Here is a 24,857-nt window from a genome sequence, read left to right as displayed (position 1 = left end):
TAAGCAGTATTATTAAGTGCTTCTGCCCAAAATAAATCAGGCAGCTTAGCATTTAAAAGTATACATCTAACCCTCTCAACTAGAGTTTTGTTCATCTTCTCTGCTAAACCATTCAACTAAGAAGTTTTTGGAGGAGTTTTCTGATACTGAATATCTCGCTCTCTGTAATATCTATTAAAGGGGCCAATATACCCACCACCATTATCTGAGCGGATGAATTTCAATGTCTTCTTTATCTATCTCTCAACTAAGGCCTGAAAAACCTTGAATTCATCAAGTACTTGATCCTTGGACTTCAAAGAAAATACCCCGATTTTGTGAGAATGATCATCAATAAAAGTAAAAAATTAAAGTGCACCACCGTGAGACCTTACTTTAAAAGGACCACATAAATCAGAATGCACCAACTCCAGCAAATCAAGCTTTCTTAAAGGCAGATGACTTTGAAAAGAAACTCTTTTCTGTTTACCGGCTAAGCAATAAACACACTTTTTCAACTTTGCTTGTTTCACTCCAGAAAGTAAATTTTTTTTAGCCAAACTATCAATCCCCTTCTCACTCATATGACTCAACCTTCTATGCCACAACTTTGATGAAGTATCATTCTCTACCAAGTTTATCAAGCCTTAAGAAGTAGAGCCCTAAAATACGTACAAGTTAGAGAACTCGTCACCTCGATCCACAATCATCGAACCTCTAGTAAGCTTCCACTGGACAGCACCAAGGGTGTTAACATAAACCTCATCATCAAGGTTCCCTATAGAAATCAGATTTAAATGAACATCTGGAGCATGCTTGACATTATTGAGAACTAGTTTGGAACCATTGTTACTTTCCAAACAAATATTGCAAATGCCCAGTACTTTAACTTTATCATTGTTTCCCATTTTCAACATCCCAAAATTACCTAGAGTATAAGAAAAAAATAATTTCTTCTTTGGTGTGACATGAGAAGTAGCACCGGAATCCAAAAAATAGCTAGATTCATCACGAACAAGATTAATGGCATTCTCATCACATGTAATAGAAGATCATCATTAGCAACAAACGATAACATGATTTTCATTATCGTCTTCTTTCTTTTGTCATCTCATATATCTTTTATGCTTGTAGAAATATTTCATGATATGTTCCTTTTTATTGTAATAGTCACATGTAACATTCTTGAATTTGGGCCTTGACTTGCTTCTACTTTTATCTCTATCATTCGGGCCTCTGGACTTATTTCTTCCCCTCTCTTTAGTAACCAAAATATTAAACTGTGAAGATGAAGAAGATGAGGCCTGAGATCTTCTTCTTATCTCTTCATTCAAGACACCACTCTTAACATATTGCATAGTTACAATACCACCGGGAGCAGAATTAGTCAAAGAAACTCAAAGAGTTTTCCAAGAGTGTATTAAGAAGCCAAAGTCCCTGAATTTCTTCATCGAACTTTATACCCATTTTGGACAGCTGGTCAAGGGCACCCTGAAAATCATTTATATGATCAGAAATAGGACTGCCCTCTTTATACCTGATATTCATCAATTGCTTAAGCAGGAACAACTTATTATTGCCAGTCTTCGAAGCATAAAATGTCTCGAGCTTGTCCCACAAAATTCTGGCATGTGTCTCATTCACAATATGGTTTCTAATATTATATTCAACCCATTGTATAATATAATTGTATAATATAACCACAAACCTGTAAGTGCTCAAATTCTCAATCCTCATCTATCATGGATTGAGGTTTAGTAGACGCAAATACAGGTAGATGCATTTTCTTGACAAAAAAAAGATCTTTCATCTTACCTTTCCAAGTATGATAGTTACTACCGTTCAAACACACCATCTTTCTCATATTTTCATCCATTGTTCAAATCAATAATCAACAATAACCTACGCTATGATACCACTTTGTTGGGAAAGAGGCAAGACATAAATAAAAGTGCCCGAAAAGGTAGCAGCAGAAGAAACCAAGTCTAAACTTTTTCTTTAAATTTGAAAGGAGATAAGAAAATCCAAGTAGACAATGATAATAGGAAGCAAATAAATCAGTCAAATGAATAAGACAAGACAAAATAAACTAATCACAGAGAATACCAAATTTATGTGGAAAACCTTTTAATGTGAAGAGTGAAAAACCACGGGACCAAACCTTCCACTATAATCACCAAGAGTTAAAATATTGTTCTCCAAAATGGCCACCAAACAAATGTCAAACAACAAGCAATAATACATAAACCATAACACAAAACACTAGAGAAATAAAGGAGCGAAAATAACAAAATGGAGCTACTGTTAGGGAATGACAAATAGGAGATACAGGCCACCAAATATATCTCCGTCAGTTCCTAACCAAAGATTGAGATGAGAGGAAGAATATTTTCAAAAATCAGCTCATTCGGACAAGAAATGAAGCGGGAATCGCAATTTGAAGTTGACAGCTATGGCTGAAAAATTTGGGCAAAAATCAGCTTTGTTTTTCTCTCTTTGGCTGCTGAAAACTCTTTTGTGATTGGTGAAACAAGACCTAAAAAATCTATATATATGCCCCATAGTATTGGGCCTATGGGCAAAAGTGAGTTGGTCCATATTGAGATTTATTTATCCACATAGGAAAGGACAAAGACTCAATAACCCAACAACAATAACATCCACAATGTAATCTTTAAAGATTTTTGTTTAGGGTCTCAATAGGTTTTAGGTTTTTGAATTTTATTTTTAATATGTAGGCCGTTTTGACCAAACCATATCAATATTATGCTTTTTAGTAGTATGTTTTTATTTTTCATCTAAATTATCATCTCCATGATATGCAATTTTAAGCTTCCGCATGACGCTCTCTCGATTTTGAACCCAAGAATAAAACAATCAAACTAATTGTTATTCTATACAGAACACGATACCCACGCATAACCTACAAAGTTTCATAAACAAAATCGAGGAAGGATGATTTGTTAACTAGATTGCTCATAAGGATCACTCTAAAGAATATTCTGTCAAATAATAGATTTGATTGGCATACACCAATCAAAATACCTGCACCAAAGTTAACAAATAACCAGAAGTAACTATGCAATATTCATCAACGAAACTACCTACACCATTATACATGGCCAAAAATGTCTATGTAAAATACTAGGCATAATAATTGTTTGAAACAAATGCAAAATCAACACTTAATCAATTGGTACCATTGAGTTTATCGGACAAAGACATAGCAACATTAATCATACATACGATTCATTGGTAGCAATGGAAGCATATTGAAGTTGGATCTCGAAGGACTGCATGTGGACATCATATCATTCAAACTGAACAACATACATAACTACTCATGAGACTATTGTGAAGAAAATACAAGTTTGAAACCAGCTAGCATGACATGGGCATTCGATGGTCAATAAACTCAATAACCTGATCCAAAGCACCATTCAACTAATCAATACACTTGTTCACCAAAATTTATCTTTGCATCAACATATGATAGAAACCCACACATCTTTATAAAGGTAGGGACAATGTCACTAATAATAACTCTTCAGTCAGCTTCAAAAATGTTAATCAATTGAAAATTAAAATCATACAACCTTCTTTATAACAAATCACTAGGCACAAGTGATTATGTACGCATAGCAAGCTCACATAAGTCAGCTTTTAATTTATCCAGTCTAGAAATTTAAATATAGTCAATCGTCAATAGAATGAAAATATAACATTCTTTTCTCATAACTGAAGAGCTGTTTCATTATAGATTTAAGTTGTGAAAAATCTCCAAAGAAAAAACAGAGAGTATGCAAATTCTCAACATAGGTATCATTGAAGTACCTATCAAGAACATAACTAGAGCAACAAAAATTTGAATTGATTACTTGACATCCAGAATACTTGATGATCAACACCCCACAGATCTTCATGCAATGTTGTGACTCAAAGAACATGGATATAAAAAATTGAGTAAAGCATCTAGTACCCCTGAATTATGATCAAATTTTCTATGACATACTCCAACTTCACGGGGTCCTATTACCACCTGAACTAAATTTTAGCGTATTTTTGTCATTCTTTTTAGCCGACGTGATACCTTTTGTCAATCTTTTTAACTGACATAACATATTCTATGGATACTCCATTTTATGTAATAAAGATGTCACCTCAGCACAAATGGGTCACAAAACTACCCTAAAATTGATTTAAAGGGTAATAGTACTCTTGTGAAATTTGAGTGTGCCGTAACAACTTTGATCATAGTTCAGAAGGGTATTGAATGCTAATCTCTAAAAAGTTTTATAAATTATTTTGGAGATATAACAGACTAAATAATACTCTCTCTGTCCTAATTTATATTGCTCACTTTCCTTTTTAGTTAGTTCCAAAAAAATAATACTTTTCTACCTTTAGTAACACTTTAGCTTTAAAATATCCAGTTTACCCTTAATGATATGATTTATAGCCTCACAAATATCTATGACTTATTTTAGACCATAAATTTTATTTTATTTTTAAACTGTATGCCGAATCAAACTACCTCACATAAATGGAGACGACGATACTATATCAAAATATCACAAATTAATCAAAGTAATAGTTAATAGACATTTCTGATGAGATTTGTATGACTGTTTAATGATACATTTACAAAATATATTGTTTATTTTTATTTCGTGTACTCAAATTTTAGGTAAAAAGTTTTGGACAAAATACTTTTTTAAAGTTAAAAGTGTTAGGTGAGATTCAATTAATTTTCATTTTAAATTATTGATAATACTTGAACTGCTATTTTTAATTTTTTTTAAAAATAATTTTACTCCTTAATTTTTTCTATTTTCATTTATTTATTAATTAATTGAATAAATCTATATTTTCTATTTTCACCTCCACCATTGTTCTCCGACGTTTATCAGCACAAGTCCTTCACCACTACTCTGTCATTCCCTCATTATCCTCCTTCATGCCACCAAAATAAAAAAAATCTAACCGGTCATACACCAATCTTTTCTTTTCTTAGAAAATACTGTCTAAATTAGTGCAGGAACCAAGATTTTGATTAAGGATTTTCATACTTTTAGGAAAAAGAGCAGGTCATAAAAGAATATTGTAAACATTATATTGAAGAAAAAAAAGACTCCTTGAACCAAACTAATCATAAAAAATAACTACAACCTAAAAAGCATGTAGGATAGCAAGCTAAAGCATGTAATATAAAATAGTCAGCAAAGCAAATTCTATTAATAAAAGCTTAGTTAGAAGACATAATTACAAGTGCACTCGATGATGCTTTATCCCTTGCAATGTTTTTATAACACACTCACTGAAAATATTCTTAAATATTCCTTTTTTCTACATAAGACACTATGAAACCATCTTAGAATTCATCATACATTCGATCCCACAAATCATTCTTGATATACTTCATTGCTGAAAAAGCTCTTTCAACTAATACAGTAGCAACGGGTAGAAGCAAAGAAAACTTCACTAAAAGAAATACAAGAGAATAGCTTAAATGCTTCTTTGTCTCAACCAACTTTCTTGAAATTTCCCTAAGTCCACCTAAATTGGAAAACCTTTTATCAATACCACGAACATCAATAATATAATTAACAAGTTGATTCTCAAGAGTCCGCATGTTGAACTTATCAAAATCATCAGGACATAATTTAGCCATCACCAATATCTTTTTGATGTCAAAACCAGAAAATGAATCAACTGGATTCAAGCAAGCTACACCATTAAGCAAATCACTTGTCACTTCATTGAAATGGTTATTAAGTTATTGTAGCTGTCAATCGATAATTTTATAAAACACATGCACACGATAATAATGCAAAGTAGTATAAATAACTACTTTACTCCATGATCTCCCAGAGTTAGCATATTGCTCATCATAATTTTGTAATGGAATATTATGCTTGATACAAAATGCATTGACCTTTTCTTTGAGCGAATCCCATCCAATATTCTCTTTTAAGAGAGGATCCTATTCATTATCTCGTAAAGCTTGTAATTTTCTCTTTGCTACTTTTACAAGAATCATGACATTAGAAATATCCTGTTCTTTTTTTGTAATGACACACTAAGATAATTTGTGATTACTTTAACATCTTTCATCAGATGCAACAAGAAAATAGTCTCAAAAGTTTGACAACTTCTGAGAAATGCCGATGCGCTAGCTTTTTCTTTTGAAGTACTTACATTTTCAACAAGAGAATAAAGTACATCAACAATGAAGGCAAAGTTACTAATAAAGTTTTCAAACGACTTGTAGTGATATTCCTAATGGGTGTCACCAGCTAAAATAAAATCAAGTTCTTGATTCAAGCCTCTATCCGTTTCTAGTTCACCATATCTAATGCCTCTTGGAGTTTTTATTTTTGAGATTCTATAAATTCATCCACACATTTAAAAGAAGTCCCCAACACATTCAAAATATTTGAAATCAATAATACAAGTTCTCCTACTTGAACACACCTTTTAAAAATTGCAACAAGAAGCAAAACACTGAACTGAGTGAACCGATCTACTTTCTTGTCTAATTAATATTTTAAGATCACCTAACTCACCTTGCATATTGCTTGCCCATCATAACATTGCCCTCATACATAAGCTAAAGTTAAAAAATGGTGAGCAAGTAAATCCACAATTGCTTACTTTAGAAATAAAGCACTAGTATCTTTAACATGAACAAGTCCAGTAAATGCTTCTATCACAATCCCTTTTTATCAACATATCGTAAACAAATAGTCATTTTCTCTTTGCATGATACGTCTCTTGATTCATCAACCAACAAAGCAAAGTAGTTACTGTCTAAATTCTTTATTATAGCCTCAATTGTTTCAATCTTACATGCAGTCACAACATCGTTCTGAATATCATGAGAAATCATTTTATTATTTTTTAAATTTTTTTCTAACACATAAGGTTTAATGTCATCACATCTATCCGCAAGTCAAGAAAGTGCTTCAAGAAAATTACCTATGTTCAATGATAATTCACTTTCATCATGACCACGGAATACTAAACCTTGATTTAGAAGAAATTGAACCACATTGATTGAAACTTTTATCGACCCCGATATTCATGCTTTACTTTTATCATCGAACTTGTAAAATGCAACTTCAATAGATTGTTCTTCCCTCATAAGATCTTCACACTTCCTTTTTGATTGATTATGAATGCTATTTGGAGGACCAATGTATGTTGCAAAGCTATTCTTTTTGTACCAATTTTTAAATCCTTTAGTCGAAAATGCATTACCACCATCATGATGAATGTTTTCACCTTGAAATAAATATCAAGGCAAACAATAAGCTGCATCCGCACTTATACTATATTCCAACCAATCAGAATATTCTTCAAATCATTTAAAAACAAAACGGCATAAAGTTTCAAAAAAATTTGTTTGAGGAAACTCATGACCTTGAGGTTGGTAAGGAAGTTTTAGAATATATGCCCTTCTTATCTCATCAGAATGTTCAGAGGATAAAACAAAATTGGAGGTCTTTCAGCGGGATCAACCTTTAGATTATTTACATCGAATTTTTGTCTCTAAGAAGAATGAGATGATATTTCTATTTGATCAACATCTTTATATCGATGTGATTGATTTTGAGACGTCAAACCTATTTTTAAAACTTTACGAAAATACTTCTCTAAGATCATTGAAACTTCAAACTGAAATAAAAGTCAAGTGCATATTTTTAAAAATAAGAAAATCATGAATACTGAAAACATTGTTCGATTCCCCCAAATAATATTAACTAGCAAGTTATATACTCGATAAACTAGAATATTAAATTTACTTAGTCCAAAGCAAAAAATAAAATAAAATAAAAGCACAAAAGCAAGTTCAAGCAAAAAAAAAAAAAAGAAACTAAAGGGTAAGAAGAATTAAGAAAAACCTTTTTACATTGCACACTCCAATCGCCCTTGAATAAAAATTATAATGATAGCTCATCGAAACTTGAAGAGTTTAACAGCAAATTGTAAATTAATTAATATCAAAAGCTACAAGAAGAGTAAAGAATTTTAATTTTTTCAATAAAAGGACAGAGAAGGCTGAGGGAAGAAGGGTCAGTGAAATTGAGAGCTAACAAATTAGGTTTTACTTTTAATCTATTATATATCAATTTAATAAAGAAAAGTGTGTGTTAATTTAAAAGTTCAAAAAAAAGTCAAAAGCGAGCTTCTACCTGGGCATAAGAACTTCTCATTTCATTAATTTTTAATCTTTTGTGTTTTCTTTTTATAAGGGAACAAGAATTTATTTATTTTTATTTTTTTTAAAAAAATAAAGTAAAACACGCCTAACGCCTATGCCTAGGTTCGAATCTACGCCAGGTAGGCAAAATTGCACACCCTTGATCGATGGGTTATGAATCTCTAACTTATCAAGGGTGTTCAACAATACATATATAACTATAAATATTTATATTTAATCTATATACTTGAAAATATTTTTCGACGAAGTGTGTTCATCTGACCACCCTTTGGTAGATGTAGCTCTGCCCCTAGCTTAAACCCACCACCTTCAGTGAGGGAACCCGCTAGAAGAAAGGAGGAAGATGATAAAAAGAAAAATCTGGACCACTCATTCATCCAATAATATAACAGATCATTCGAGAAGGGGAGGATAGACGAAGGATACAAGAAAGATATGAAAAATGAGTGAAAAAAAGTGACAGAACAACATAGGAAGGTGGTGCCACAAAGCGAGATAAAGGAGAAGCAGAGACAAAAGAAAGGACAAGACAAAGGATAGAAGAACAAAATGGAAAGAAATGAAAAAGAAGGGAGATGAGAGATTCCCGCAAGAGATCGTAGGGGGGAGGGGGAGATGAAGCAGAAGAAGAAAGAACATAAGTTATTAGAAACCGTTGAATATTTGCAAAATACTTTATTTACGTTTTCCTCCTCATAATGGGAAAAGGATTGAGGTAATTAGAAACAGATCATTTGTTTTATGTTTGTTGCTATTCACGAATCTTGATTAAAACAAGTGAAGAAATATGTGTTAAAGTGATATGATTTTTTGTTTAATGTAATCACGTGCTATTAATTATTATGATGTAATTTTTTTCAAGTAAATGTTTTAGAAGGATATAAGACCCAGTTCGACCTCATAAATATTAAAGCTGATATCACTTAAAGATTAATTTATACAAATTATTTTGGAGATATAATAGACTTAATAATACACATTTGTATGACTCACTTTTTATTTAGTCTTAAAAAAATGACAAATTTCTATCTTTAGTAACACTTTAACTTTAAATATTTATTTTACCCTTAATGAAATGATTATAACCACACAAATATCTTTGATTCATTTTAGACTATAAATTTTAAAAGTTTTTTTTCTTTCTTAAACTTTGTGCTTAGTCAAAATACCTCATATAAATTGAGATGATATCACTTAATATAATTATATTTAAAGAAAATAATATAAAAAATTATTATTTCAAAAGAAAATTCACAAATTAATCAAAACAGTACTTAATAGACATTTCAGATGGGATTTTTTGGGATGTTTAATAGATATTTTTACAAAATATAATATGTATTTTTATTATTTGTAAACAGGTTTTGGGTAAAGAATTTTGAAAAAAATATTTTTTTGAAGTTAAAAGTTATATTAGAGCTTCAATTAATATTCATTTTAATTTATTGATAATACTTCAACTATTATTTTTTTTTATTTTTTTAGAAATAATTTTTCTCCTTAATTTTTACCATTTTCATTTATTTCTTAATTAAAGTATGAAAATATTTAATAAAATCATTTTTTCATCTCGAAATTTATTAGAACTGGTCCTTCACCCCAACTTTAGTACTCCCTCATTATCCTCTTCTCTGCCACCATAACTAGAAATACTAACCACTCATACATTGACCTTTTCTTTTCTTAGAAAATACTACCTAAATCACCACTTCCAACGGGGAACCCACTAAAAGAAAGGATGAGGAAGAGAGGAAGAGAGGAAAAGAAGAAGGATTTAGACCACTCCTTCAATCAAGAATATAACAGATCATTTGAGGAGGGGAAATAGATGAAGAATACAAGAAAAAGAAAAAAGACCTAACGATCAAATCTTTCATTATTGGAAAATGCCTCGAGATTAGTGTAAAGTCTAAAATTTTTTGGGATATCATTCAAAGCTTGTGTGGGATCACGAGTACTTAATAATTTGGAGACTTATAATTGGGTCGGATTGACGTCAGTCATCTATAGTGGGATTGTCACGATCCAAAAATTGATAGGTCATTATGACACTTGTCACGACAAACCTTGACAACTAAGTCTCTCACCCAAATTGATTTACACGAGGAAGAGACAAAAATGCCCTCAAGGTAAGGCTTCTAGAACAAAGTCGAACCAAATAGATATAAGAAAAGTGAAAAGAATAAAATCAACACATGCAGCCATAACTCTCAAAACCTGGTGTCAATAGTATAAGAACTACTGATACAATCTCGAAGTTAATTACATCGAAAAATAACCACAAAGAAAAATATTTGTCTCTGAACACTAATAAAGACATAACTAGTGTAGAAAGATAGAGGGTGAACTCCGGACGTATGAATGTCCAACCACTCCCTTGAGAAACCTGAAGGCACCCGAAATCAACTAGTTGAGGCGCACCCAAACCTAAAGTTGCACCGAAAGGGTGAAGTAGGAGTAAGTACGGTTCATTTGTACTCAGTAGGTATCATAGGCCGACCGAGCAAAGTAGAAAATAAAACATACAAAATACATACTAAGGGGACGTCACCTGCAATTAAAAAATGTCCCACAACAGTAGACCACACAGCTTGCACTAACAGTTCTATAATATCCATATATATACTACAACAACACACAAGATAAGAATACAAATATAAACAATATCACATACAAGTAGAAAAGAAGAGGGACATTTATAATCAAGATCATCAAGTACAATTAAAGGAAGATAGAACAATTAGACGTTAATAAGTCAAGATATAGAACAAGTAGGTAGATGACAAGTCAATATGGAAATTCAAACATAACATAAACACAATAAATCGGGTGCAATATATGATGATGATGAATGGGACCGACACAAAACCTTGAGTTTGGCACACAACTTCAAGTTTGGCACACAGGCTCAAGTTTGACACACAACCCCAAGATCACCAATATCCAAACTCTTCTCCGACATAATTCTTTGGAGATGGTCTATAAAATCCAATATTCGATACCAATATCCAGTATTCTAGTTTTCCAGTATTTTCAAAGCCGTACATAACATAAGACACAAATCAAGTACACACACATGACAATAAGTAAATATAAAACAATAAAACAAATAAATTAAATGATGCACATAATGACATGAGAATGACAATGAAATGTTCACAATTATTCAGAATGAGTATTTCCATAATCAATCCATATGATGTAAACCAATCCACATGATATTTCCGCAACCAACCACAATGTGATAATTTCACAACAACAAGAGTCAATTTCCACTCATTACTTCTATTTCATCTATGAATTTCCACATGTCTCATATACCAATAAGTATGGACATATCACAATATACCAATGAAACCACATTCGGAATTTCAACAACACAATATAATTATTCACATATATTCAAGACTATCAACACCACATAGGACCCCACATGGTCACACATATCACATCATATCTCAATTTCAACAATTACATCATAAATAGGCCCCCGCACAGGCAAAACACATAAGTATCCATTTTTCAAGATTATTTCCCACTCTAAACATGCATTTTGTACCATCATTTACTACCAAGCCCAGTCTGAAAGAGTTAAGCCATAATCTACCTCAAAAGTCGAAATACCGCTACCAAGACTTTGCTCCCAAAGTCTTAATCCTCATGAACGGTTTTGAAATCCACTAAAAATATCAAATATGGAATCTATGCATAAAAAAAAACCAACGATATTCATATTGGCTACTTTTGATTTGGGATCAAAATGGATCCCCGAAATGAGTTTTCAAAAAAGAAGGGCAAAATTGTAACTATACTTTAAAAATGTATTCGTCATATTTTAGGAACCTAAAACTGAAAATACAAGTCAAATCAAGTAAAAAAACGAGGTTCACATCGAAGAAAAATCATTTTTAAGCTTTACCGAGTAAAATCTTTAAAATCTGGGTTAAAATCAAGAATCAGAGTTCTGTTGAAGACTAAATTGATGAAAAACTAGTAATTATAAGATAAAGACATTATTCAAGTGAAAAGAAGTAAAATTAAGATTTAAAATCAAGCCCCAAGATTTTTCGGATTTTGAAAAATTAATCAAGAAATTATTAAGAAAAGGGTGAATTCTTACCTTAAATTTGTAATAGAACCAAGAAATAGATGTTAATCTAGTTTCCCAAGCTCTCACAAGTTTCACTTTTAAGCTCCCACATTATTTTTGGGTTTAACTTTCAAGAGACAAGATAAAAAATGAGCAAAAATGTCCAAAAATGGTCTATTTACATTGTAGATTTTTTCTATTTTGCACCAGATTTTTTCTTCAAGTCCACCCCGAACTTCGATGGGGTACCCAGGATTCACTTGGAGTTTGATACATGTAAATGAACTATTCAACCGTACTAAATTCGATGTTCTGGACCAATGACGATGTTAGATTTTTTATAAAACATCGTTTAACAAAGTTTATCCCCGAAATTCGAAATCACAATTTTTCAAACCGAGGGTCGAAATGAAATTTAAACGCTGTAAAATTACACCAAACATGTTACCACCCTAAAATCGATGTTCTGAATATACTGAAGAAGTCGGATTTTCCATCCAAGGTCCTTTCGACTAAATGTGGATCCCACACCCATATTTCTTTCAACTGTCCGACCAATAGGTCAAAATAAGCTCGTGTGCACTAGGACCCGAACCAAAGGTCAAATAGACTAAAATTGTTATTCTGGAGCTGCTGGAACAGTTTGTTCAGCCATCCTCACACAGATCAAAAGATATCTACATAAGTCTGAAATAAGGTTCTCGAAGCCACGAAAAATCACAATATCACATAAATGGTAACAAAATATATTGGGGACCATGCCAATCACCCCCACACTTCATAAATAGCATAATACAACTACGGGGTGGGGTAAAATAGAAAAATCACACAAAAATGCATATTTCACATATTTCATCAAAAAACTGATCGTTACATCATCCACCACTAAAGCTGCAATTCGTTCTCGAACTAAGGCAAATCAACGAAGAGATAGGGATAAAAACTATGCATATTAGACTAAACCTCCCAAGTAGCCTCATCTATGGGTCGATGTCTCTACTGGAACTTAACCACAGGGATCACTCTAGTGTGCAACCGCCTAACATCTTTATCCAAAGTGAAGAATGGCTCTTCAACAAAAGATAATTGCTCATCTAATTGAACAAATTCCCAACAAGTAGTATGAGACTCATCTGAAATATAATAGCGAAGCATAAAAATATGAAAAACTGGATGAACAACTGATATATCAGGGGGCAAATACAATTCATAAGCTACATCACTAACTGTCCAAAGAACTCAAATGGACCAATATCCCTAGGGCTAAACTTGCCCCTCTTCCCAAACCTCATCACACCCTTCATGGGTGAAACTCGAATAAAAACTCGATCACTAATATCAAATATCAAGGCATGAAGTCTACGATCAACATAGTACTTCTGTCTACTCTGAGCCACTCTAAGTCTATTTTAAATGACCCAGACTTTATCCAAAGACTCACGAAGTAAGTACATACCTCGAGGTCTCACTTCCAAAACATAAAACCAACTCACTAGGGAATGACAATGCCAACCATACAACGCCTCGAAAGGAGCCATATCAATACAAAAATGGTAGCTATTATTATATGCAAACTCTGCTAAAGCCATACACTGCTCCCATTAGCCACCAAAATCTAACACGCATGAGCGAAGCATATCCTCCAAAACTTGGATAGTTTGCTCTGACTGACCATTTATCTGGGGGTGAAACACTATATTGAGATTCACTCGAGTACCCAACTCATCCTAAAATGTCTTCCAAAATTGATATGTGAAAACATGACCTAGATCTGAAATAATGGACACTGGTACACCATGAAGACGGGCAATCTCATGAATGTAGATATGGGCCAGCCTCTCACTACTGAATGAGACCTGAACTAAAGTAAAATAAGCTGACTTGGTCAATCGATCCACGATGACCTAAAAATTATCAGAACCATGAGATATATGAGGTAAAGAAGTCACAAAGTCCATAGTGATCCGTTCCCACTTGCATTGGGGAATGGGCAAACTCTGAAGCAATCTACCAGGTCTCAAATACTTGGCCTTCACCTGCTGACAACATAAGTAATGAGCCATAAAATTTGCTATATCTCACATCAGACCAATCCACCAGTAGTGCTATCTCAATTCATGATACATCTTAATCACACCTAGATGAATGAAATATTTGGAACAATGGGCCTCCTTTATGGTTAACCTAATCCAGTCACCAACTCTCGGAACAAAAACTCGACCTCCCATCCATAAAACTCTATTTGAATTAAGTGAGGTTTCCTTAGCCTCCCCACTAATACCTTGTATTGAATCAACCTCAATCCAATATTATCAAACTGATGAGCTCAAATCTTCTCCATCAGAGAAGATCTTGCCTCCACAAATGCCAAAACACACCCAGGTATCAAAATAAAAGCATAACCATCTGGTTAGCTAAAGACTGAACCTCTAAGGTCAAAGGCCTTTCTTGGTTCAAAAGATGCACTAAGCTACCTATGCTAGTCGACTTCTAGCTTAAGGCATCTGCAACCACATTAGCTTTGCCCATATGATAGAGAATGGTCAAGTCATAATCCTAAAGTAAATCAAGATAACATTGCTGCCTCATATTAAGATCTTACTGTGTGAAGAAGTATTGAAGGCTACGATGATATAAGAAGATCTTACAACAGACTCCAAACAAGTAGTGCCTCCACAAATTCAAAGAAAACACAACCATGTACAACTTTAAACCATGGGTAAAGCAATTTCTCTCATAGTGCATTAATTGAACAGAAGCATACACAATTACCTTATCCTTCTGTATCAACAGAGCACCCAATCCAACACCCAAAGTGTCATAAAACACAGTAAAGCCCATGCCCTCATTAGGCAAAGCCAATATAGGAACTAAAATCAATAAATCCTTGGGCTTTTGGAAGCTCCCCTCACAAGCATCAAACCACTGAAATGGAATCTTATTCTATATCAAATTGGTCAATAAAGCTGCAATAGAAGAGAAATCCTCAATAAATCACCGATAATAACCTACTAAGCCGACAAAATTTCGAATCACAGTGGGCGAAGTAGGTCTAGCGCAAAAACAAACTACTGGAACCTTGGCTGGATCAGCCATAATACCTTTCTTAATTACCACATGACCCAAAAAAGAAAGAAACTCCAACCAAAACTCTCACTTAGAGAACTTCGCAAGCAACTTCTCATCCCTCAGTCTCTAAAGCATAATATGCAAATGGTCCTTATGCTCAGTCTCACTCTTGGAATACACCAATATATCATCTATAAATATAATATCAAAGGAGTCGAGATACAGTTGAAACACCTGGTTCATCAACTCTATGAATGCAGCAGGGGTATTGGTCAACTCAAAGGACATGACCAAGAACTTATAATAACCATATTGAGTCTAAAAAGCTATCTTTGAAATACCCAAAACTCTATTCCTCAACTGGTGATAACCGAACCTCAAATAAATCTTCGAAAACACTACAACACCCTAAAGTTGATCAAATAAATCATTGATGCAAGGAAGAGGATATTTATTCTTAACCATCACCTTATTAAGCTATCGATAATCAATACACATCCTCATAGATCCATCCCCTTTCTTCATAAATAAGACAAGCGCACCCTAAGGCAAAATACTAGGTTAGATAAATCCCTTATCTAACAACTCCTACCACTGATCATTTAGTTCCTTCAACTCTGTTGATGCTTTCCTATAAGGAGGAATAGAAATTGTCTTGGTTCCCGACTCAACATCAATGGAAAAATTAATACCTCGATTCAAAGGCATAATAGGTAAGTTCATAGGAAACACATCTATAAACTCACAGATAGAATCCAAGGCAAGTGGTAAACCAACACTAGTATTATGAATATGAGAATAATAAGATAACCATCCCCTCTTAACCAAATTACAATCTTGAACATAATATATAATCCTCTTAGGAACCGAATGAAGTGCACCTTTATAATACCCTAAAAATCTAAACCAATATTAGAACCATGCTTCAAGCTCATAAGAAATAAATTATAGTGTTTTGGTAGTTTTATGAGTGAGTTTGATGTATATTAAAGCCTTAAATAACTCTTAGTTATTAGACAAATCAAAATATCTTTTATCGATAAGTTCTTGGGAAGGATGATGCTATAATCAACTTCAAATGAGCATATCTTTCGCATTACTAAGAATTTTTTAGCTCACGATCCACCAAAAGATACATAATTGGATTAACTTTCCAATGATACAAATTTTGCCTTAATCCAACTCCTGAGTGAAAAATTATAGCATTTTTCGTGTGAGGCAGGGAGCTGCCGTGATAACATCGCTCAACGGTGCAATAGCGATGGAGCCAATACCGCTCAATGGTAAACCTCCAAACCAGAGTTGTCCAAAAATAGTTGGTTACCACTCTTAGCCCGGTCAGCGGTGCTATAGCAGTGACACCAATATCACTCAGCGGTAAGCCTAAAACTCGGGATTTTACTGAAACTTTTAAGTTTGAGGGGCATTCTTGTCTTTTTCTATGGCCCCCAAGTCGTCAAAATAAGGGATTAGATGTTATTATAAGCAAAATACGCTCATTCCTTATAAAAATTTCTCTCCAAGAAACCCTTAAGCTTGAATTTTAACTCTAAGAAATCCAAGGTTTCACCATTCCTTTTTCAAGAAAACCAAGAAATTATAATTCCTAATCCAAGAACTCTCAAGAAAAGTCAATTCTGTTTCAAGATTAAAGCTCCAAGGTATGTTAAAATGTTCATCTACGGGACCTTTTCACCCATGGAGTTCAAGAACCCAACTTCAAACTTAGAGTTATGATCTTTCCATTTTATTGTAATTTTGATTGTGATTTTAACTATGTATCCTCATAAAATTTGATCTATACCATGTTTATACAAAGTTGTTGTTGTTATAGAACCCTACACATTTGAATAATGTTATTTCCTGATTTAAATCCTAATTGGTGTTGTTTATGCTGAAATCATGCTATTACTGTAAGTTTTATACTATTCCCATTCTTAGCTTATACTATGAATATCAAGTGTTTGATGAAATGCTTACAAGAATGAATTTTGAATAAATGCTTTCGTGTTATGTCTCCAAAGTTTTAGTACTATTTTGATATTATTGCTATCGAGTCCTGAGGCTTATGAATACCCGAAAACATAGTTGTTTACTTAGTCCCAGTATCTTCCGAATAGTTTCCAGATATATAATGAGCGTTATCAGTTTAGTCAGTCATCCCAATCAGTTAAACTTAGAACAGTTCAGTATTTTAAGTTAGTTTGGTTGGGAGTAGGATTTACCACCAAGTGAACCTAGGGATGGGGGTTCACCTGCCTGTTGAGGGTGTGACCTTTAGTAGAAGTCCTCATATTCCATAACTATGTAGTTAGTGTAGGTTGATATATTAACATGCCAATTGAGGGTTGATCTCATACGGGTACCTGCCTGTTGAGGGTAACCCTTAGTCCTTTGGGATAACACTTTTATGGATCCACATAGCCAGTGTTAGTATCCGTGGCACAGTACTGACACCTTTCCAACTGGGGTCACAGGTTGGACCCCAATTTGCTCATTGGGGCATGTCGGTTAGATGATCGCTCCCACTGTCTTAGTTTATTATTTAGTATACTTCAATTCAGGCATGTATTAACCATAGCATACAATTATCAATTATTCAATCATCAGATTTCAGTATTTTAGTTTATTGACTTTATATATAATATGTTTTATGCTTGGTCATGCATTCTCGGTCTTTTCAAATTTCATGCATTTTATTCAGTATTTCATGCTATTCATTTAGTCAGTTATTACTCCTACACACGAAACCATGCTTACCAGCCTACCTTATTTAGCATTCCAGTACATTCAAAGTACTAACCACATACTCATCTCTTGTGCTATGATGTCGCATATTATAGGTTCGAATGCTGAGGTTCCCTACCACACTTAGGCCTCTCAACGCATCAGGAGCAGTAGCAGTGGTGAATCCTCATGTTTTGAGGACCTTTTATGTTTGTTCAAGTTTAATTCAGTAGTCAGTCAGATTAGTTGGAGACTTATCCCATCAACTTCACAAATAGTCAGTTAGAGGCTTTTAAACACTTTAAGTCAGATTGTTCAGTTATCAGTTGTTATTGACCGTCTTATAGTTTTGTTCTCAGACAGATGTCATTAGTATTTCAAATCTCTATTTCGTTTTTTATTTAAAACCTTATGGTATTTTCGATTAAGTTCTACATATATTCTCTGTTATTCTATTTAGTGCTCATAGCAGGTACTAGTATGGGTTAGCTTGTAGTCTTTTAGGGCTGTAGGCACTGTGGCATCCAGTGTACCCTCGGGGAATTACAAACTTGGTATTAGAGCCTATGATTTTAAAGTCTCCTAGGGAGTCTAAAAGCTACATTGAGTAGAGTCTTGTGCATGGGTGTGAAATGCACCACACCTATGGATGGGAGGGTATAAGACATTTCAGAAAAAGTTTCCCTTCTTTCAGTGTTCTTGTTATGTGACTGAGTATGATGATCATGTTAAACTCTCTGTCTAATATATTCTTTCTTTCATTTACAGAATATGCCTCCTAGAAAGACAAATGGAAGAACAAAAATATAAACCAGCCAACACCTCCGCCCATCCTGGAAGATCTCCTGAATGAGCATGTTTCTTATGCAGAGTTTAGAGCTATATTCACTACTATAGCTCACTTCGTAGTGGCTTAGAATATTCAGCCAGCCATTATTCTGGACAACCCAATGGCCAATACTGCCACAGCCAAAATTTTAGACTTTATTTGAATGAATCTTTCTTTATTTTTGGGATCCAAATCTGAAGAGGATCCACAAGAATTCTTAGACATGGTCTAGAATATAACTAACATTATGGGGGTGACTTCTAGTGAGAGTGCTGAATTAGCTGCTTAACAGCTGTAGGATGTGGCCCATACATGGTTTAAGTTATGGAAAGAGGATAGAGGCACATACACAGGGCCTGTAGAGTGGGAGGAGTTTACTACAACCTTCTTAGATAGATTCTTCCTATTGGAGTTGAGAGAAGCCAAAGTTTTTGAATTTATCAACTTGAGGTAGGAGAACATGAGTGTGAAGGAGTATCCCTTAAGTTTACTCAGTTAGCTAAGTATGATCCTTATGTGGTAGCTGATAACAGGTCTAGGATAAGCAAGTTTGTGTCTGGGGTATCTGATAGTGTGGTCAAGGAGTGTAGGACTGCGATGCTAATTAAGGAGATGGACATATCTAGGCTTATGCTCCATGCTCACTAGATTGAAGAGTAGAAGGTTAAGGAGAGAGAAAAGGAGAATAAGAGGGCTAGAATAAGTAGCTTTAAGTTTACTCAGCCGAAGTCAGAAGGTGGTAAATATCCTTAATTTCATCAGAAATTTTCAGCTCCTGCTCTATCTCGAGCTAGTGCACCTGTAACCAAGTTCAGGAATGACAATCAGGATAGGGCGCTAGGCTCTAAGTCCCAAGGTGGTGTAATCCGTGGTCGCACAAATCCTCTTTTCTAGAAATATGGTAGGAACCATCAAGGTATTTGTAGAGCCGGTAGTGACGTATGTTTTGGGTGTGGTAAGCCAGTCCACAAGGTCAGGGATTTCCCAAAGAGTGGTCAGCAGAGTCAGTCCAGTCGTCCCCCAGTTCCAGTCGGCCACCCGACTCAGCAGGGTTTCACTTCCAGTGCCACCAACGCTCAGCTTTCGAATAGGATTTATGTACTACAGTCTCAACAGGATCAGAAAATTTCTCCTGATATGGTTATTGGTATATTACAGGTCTTTCATTTACATATTTATGCTTTGCTGGATCCCGGAGCTGCTCTTTCTTTTGTAACCCCTTATATAGCCGTCAACTTCAGAGTCAGTCTCGAAACCTTAACAAATCCTTTCTCAGTATCTACCCAGTGGGTATGTCTATCATAGCCCGATGGGTATACAGGAACTGCCCGATTATAGTATCTCCAAAAGTTACTTTAGTAGACCTTATAAATCTAGAGATGGTAGATTTTGACATCATTTCTTGGTATGGATTGGATCCATTCATGCCATGCTTTAGTGGATTACAGAAACAAAGTAGTTCATTTTTAGTTTCTAAATGAACTAGTCCTTGAATAGAGGGGTAGTACCACAACGCTTAGGGGTCAACTTGTTTCATACCTAAGAGGGAGGAAAATAATGTCTAAGGGGCATATTTATCATCTTGTCCGAGTCAAAGACTCTAGTTCCAAAACTCCAAGTCTTGAGTCAGTGTATATAGTAAGGGAATTTCCTGAGTATTGCCTGAAGACCTTCTCGGAGTTCCTCCCAAAAGGAAAATTGATTTCAGAATAGGCCTTCTTTTAGATACCTAGCTTATCTCTATTCTGCCATATCGGATGGCTCCAGCCAAACTTAAGAAAATTGAAGGAACAACTGAAAGAGCTCTTAGATAAGGAATTAATTAGGTCAGTATTTCCCAATGAGGCCCACCAGTTCTTTTCATGCATATGAAAGACGGTTCTCTCAGGATGTGTATTGATTTCCTTTAGTTGAAAAAAGTCACCATCAAGAATAAATATCCACTCCCCAAAATTGATGACTTATTTGACCAACTTCAGGGTGCCAGTTACTTCTCTAAGATAGACCTCAGATTCGGCTATCATCATCTTAGAGTCCGAGAATGTGATATTCTGAAAATAATTTTCAGAACTCGGTATGGTCATTTCGAATTCCTAGTCATGTCTTTTGGTTTTACAAATGGCCTAGCAACCTTTATGGACTTGATGAATCAAGTGTTCAGGCAGTACTTGGACATGTTCGTCATAGTATTCATTGATGACATTCTTTTCTATTCCTGTAACAAAAATAATCATGTAGACCACCTCAGAATAGTATTGCAGACTCTTAGAGTCCATCAGCTGTTCACTAAATTTAGTAAGTGCAAATTTTAGCTAAGATTAGTAGCTTTTCTTGTCCATATTATTTCTAGTGATGGGATTAGCGTTGATCCTCAAAAGATCAAAGCGGTGAGAAATTTGCCTAGACCCATATCTCTATTAGATATCAGTAGTTTCTTGGGTTTGGCTGGCTATTAACGGTAGTTTGTTGAAGGGTTATCATTTATTGTTAAGTTTCAGTGGTCAGATTCTTGTGAGAAGAGTTTTCAGGAGTTGAAGACTCGACTCAACACAACCTCAGTTTTGATATTATTAGATGGTTCATATGGGTTTGTTGTGTACTATGATGCTTCCAAAGTTAGTTTGGGCTATGTTTTGATGCAAAAGGGTAAGGTTATGTCCTATACCTCTGGATAGCTTAAGCCCCATGAGAAGAATTACCCTATCCATGATCTTGAGCTAGAAGCTATTGTGTTTTCCTTACAGATTTAGAGGCACTATTTGTATGCATGTAGATGTGTTCATAGACCACAAGAGCTTGCAGTATGTATTTTCATAGAAAGATTTGAACTTATACCAGAAGAGATGGTCAGATTTGTTAAAAGACTATGATATAAGTATTTTGTATTATCTGGGCAAGGCTAATGTAGTGGAAGACGCCTTAAATAGATTGTCTATGGGTAGTGTTGCTCATGTTTAGGATGATAAGAAGAAGTTAGTTAAGGAAGTTCATCATCTTGTCAGATTAGGTGTTCGGTTGGTTGATTTAACTAAGGGTAGTATTTGGGTTCAAAATAGATCAGAATCTTCTTTGGTTGCCAAAGTGAAAGAAAAGCAAGATAGGGATCCTAGTCTGGTGAAGCTGAAAGAGTTAGTCAGAGATCAGAAAGTAGAAGTTTTCTCCCAAGGTGGAGATGGTGTGTTGTGTTGCCAGGGTAGACTATGTGTGCCATATGTTGATGAGTTGAGACAACGGATTCTTGCCTAAGCGGATGGGGCGCATTACTCGATTCATCCAGGGGCCGCGAAGATGTAATGTGATCTGTGAGAAATCTATTGGTGGAGTAGGATGAAGAGAGATATTGCAAAGTTTATAGCTAAGTGATCCACTAGTCATCAGGTTAAGATTGAACATCAAAAGCCTAGTGGGTTTATGCAGGAGTTTAGTATTCCCACTTTGAATTGGAAGAAGTGAACATAGATTTTGTGACAGGTTTTCCTCTTACTCATCGTCAGCATGATTCAATTTGGCTCATTGTGAACAGGATGACCAAATCAGTATATTTCTCAATAGTCCATACTTCTTATTCAGTCGAGGACTATGCCAGGCTCTGTATCAGAGAGTTGGTTAGGTTGCATGGTAACCTATTGTCCATTATTTTAGATAGAGGTACACACTTTACCTCTCACTTTTGGAAACCCAAGTCCATCTCAGTACAACCCTCCACCCTCAGATGGATGGTCAAGCAGAAAAGACCATTCCAACCCTTGAGAATATGTTAAGAGCGTGTGTAGTTGACTTTAAGGGCAGTTGCGATGAAAAATTTCCTTTGATTGAATTTACGTATAATAACAACTATTATTCCAGTATTCAGATGGCTCCATTTGAGGCTCTTTATGGGAGAAGATGTAGATGTTCTATTGGTTCATTTGAAGTAGGTGAGGCTATGGTAGTGGAGCCTGACTTGGTGTTTAATTCTTTGGAGAAAGTACAGTTGATTAGAGAGAGGCTTAAGACAGCCTAGAGCTGACAAAAATTGTATGTGGATATGAGAAGGAAAGATCATAAATTTGAGATTGGTGACTTTGTGCATTTGAAAATCTCTCCCATAAAGGGGGTTAAGAGGTTTGGTAAGAAGGGGAAGCTTAGTCCCCAATATATTGGCCCTTAAAAATTATGAGCCATTTCAAAAAGTTGGCTTATGAGCTTGAGTTGCCTGCAGACATAGCATCAGTGCACCCAATATTTCATATCTCTTTGTTGAAGAAGTGTATTGGTGACCCAGCTGTAGTTGTCCCTTTAGAGAGAGTAGATGTTCAGAACAACCTTTCTTATGAAGAAATTCCAGTCGAGATCCTTGATCGCTAGGTTTGTAGACTAAGGAACAAAGAAGTTCCCTTGGTCAAAGTTCTTTAGCGAAACCAATCTTTTAAGGGAGCCACTGAGGAAGCAGAAGTAGATATGCAGACCAAGTACCCTCATCTTTTCTCCGCAAACTTAGACTCAGCTTAAGGTAACAATTTTCACTGGAATTTCTCTTTTCCATGCCCAGTTCCAACTGCAAATCATTCTCATATAATTCATGAATTCACGAAACTAGTTCAATCATGTGTCATGTTTCAGGATCGGTCATGCAATCACGTTTTCAGCATATATATTCAGTATGTAACCTCAATTCCTCAGTGTTCTCAGCTTAACCAAACTCATTTGAGGACCAATGTCCCCAAGAGACAGATATTGTAATATCCCAAAAATCCAAACCAATATTAGAACTATGATTCAAGCTCATGAAAAATAAATTATAGTGTTTTGGTAGTTTTATGAGTAATTTTGATGGATATCAAGGCCTCAAATAACTCCTAGATATTAGATGAATCAAAATATCCCTTACCGATTTTATGGCTTACCGCTGAGTTGTATTGGTGCTACCACTGAGCGGGCTAATAGCAGTGACCTACTATTTTTGGATAACTCCAGCTTGGAGTTTTACCGCTGAGCGGTAAACTTTTAAGTCCAAGAACGTTCAAGAAAAGTCAATTCTCATTCAAGATTAAAGCTCCAAGTTATGTTAAATTTTCATCCATGGCCCTTTTCACCCATAAAGTTCAAGAACCCAATTTCAAACTCAGAGCTGTGATATTTACAAGTTATTGTGATTTTAACTATGAATCCTCATAAACTTTGATTCTATACCATGTTTATACGAAATTGTTGTTGTTATTGAACCCTACATGTCTGATTAATGTTATTTGCTGATTTAAATCATAATTAGTGATGTTTATGTTTAAATCATGCTAATACTACAAGCTTTAAACTATTCCCATGCTTAGCTTAAACTATAAATATCAAGTGTTTGATGAAATGCTTACAAGAATGAATTTTGAATAAATGATTTCACGTTATGTCTCCAAAGTTTTAGTACTATTTTGGTATTATTTCTATTGAGTCTCGGGGTTAATGAATACCTGAAAACATAGCTGTTTACTTAAGTCTCAGTATCTTCAGAATAGTTTCAGATATGTTATGAGTGTTATCAGTTCAGTCAGTCATCATAATCAGTTAAACTTAGAACAATTTAGTATTCCAAGTAAGTTTAGTTGGGTGTAAGATTTAGCACCGAGCGAACCCAGGGATGGGGGCTCACCTGCCAGTTGAGGGTGTGACCTTTAGTAGTAGTCCCCGCGTTCCATAACTACGTAGCCAGTGTTGGTTGAGATGTTAACCTGACAGTTGAGAGTTGATCTCATATGGGTACCTACCAGTTTAGGGTAACCCTTAGTACTTCAAAAAAACACTTTCGTGGATCCACACAGCTAGTGTTAGTACCCATGGCATGGTACTGACACCCTTCTAACTGGGGTCATAGGTTGGACTCCAATTTGCTCATTAGGGCATGCCGGTTAGATGATAGCTCCCACAGTCTTAGTTCAGTATTTAGTATACTTTAGTTCATGAATATA

This window comes from Capsicum annuum, chromosome 12 (genome assembly GCF_002878395.1).
Source record: "Capsicum annuum cultivar UCD-10X-F1 chromosome 12, UCD10Xv1.1, whole genome shotgun sequence".
In the NCBI taxonomy this organism is placed as follows: domain Eukaryota; kingdom Viridiplantae; phylum Streptophyta; class Magnoliopsida; order Solanales; family Solanaceae; genus Capsicum; species Capsicum annuum.
The sequence above is the reverse complement of the archived record's forward strand: the minus strand, read 5'-3'. Positions refer to the sequence as shown.